We start from the raw sequence: 872 nt of genomic DNA, 5'->3' as shown, positions 1-872 counted from the left end.
GCATACCATTCCAGAGGGAGCTGCTAATTTTACAGGATTGGGGATTTTTAAGCAGGTTTCCAGCCTCTCCTTTGAATTCTTTATGCAGATTTTCAATGCTCACCTGATCACGTTATTAATCTCCGTGAATGTACTGCTCACCATTTCACTCATTATTAGTATTTATTATATTTTGAGGAAGTCTGCCCCAAAACCAGAAAATACTGGGTGGCAGGGAATGTGGAGAGGCCTGGGAGAGACTTTAGAGAGATGGAAATCTTCGGTGTCATGGAACTTTACTCCAGAACACCTGAAAGACCCTGAAAATTTAAACGGATATTTGAGACAGGAATGTCGCGGCTCAGGAAGATCTGAGGAGGCCCAAATGATTTGGGGCCTGGCTAATGCTTACCGGGCCTTATTCAATCCTATCCTGGAGAGGGAGAGAGTTTGTGAAATTGAAAAGGAGGGTCTCGGGGAAACAGTGCAAAATGAGCGAGAGAGTCTCCTGGTCGAGAGAAACAGCCTCCAATCTGAGAGAGATGCCCTCCGAATTGAGAGAGACTCCCTGCAATCCAAACTCAACAGTCTTCAATCTCAACAAGACACCCTCCAATCTGAGCTAGATACTCTCATAATCGAACGAGACAGGCTCCGAGCTGAACTGGAGGATGAGAGCATTGGAACTGACCAACCTGATCAACTACAGGAAGCACCACAATTGATGTCACTTGCCCCTGTAAGAGGACGGAAAATGAAACGAATCTCGACTCAGTTAGAAGAGAAGAAAGAAGAGGAGAGAGGTCCAGAGGAGTGGCTCCAAGATCCACAAGAAGCACCCCTAAGTCCAGGAGAGGGGCCCTCAGTAAGACCACGGTCACCGGCGCCAATGA

General features: G+C 47.0%; 1 protein-coding gene across 1 annotated transcript in view; it reads right to left on the bottom strand.

Annotated features, from left to right (window-relative positions):
- The window catches only part of NIPBL (NIPBL cohesin loading factor), a 185,663-nt gene that overhangs the window by 50,339 nt on the left and 134,452 nt on the right, over positions 1-872 (bottom strand). The window lies entirely within an intron of this gene.

Source organism: Meleagris gallopavo, chromosome Z, assembly GCF_000146605.3.
Source record: "Meleagris gallopavo isolate NT-WF06-2002-E0010 breed Aviagen turkey brand Nicholas breeding stock chromosome Z, Turkey_5.1, whole genome shotgun sequence".
Lineage (NCBI taxonomy): Eukaryota > Metazoa > Chordata > Aves > Galliformes > Phasianidae > Meleagris > Meleagris gallopavo.
Note: the sequence above shows the minus strand (reverse complement) of the source record. Positions and strands in the feature narration are given on the sequence as shown.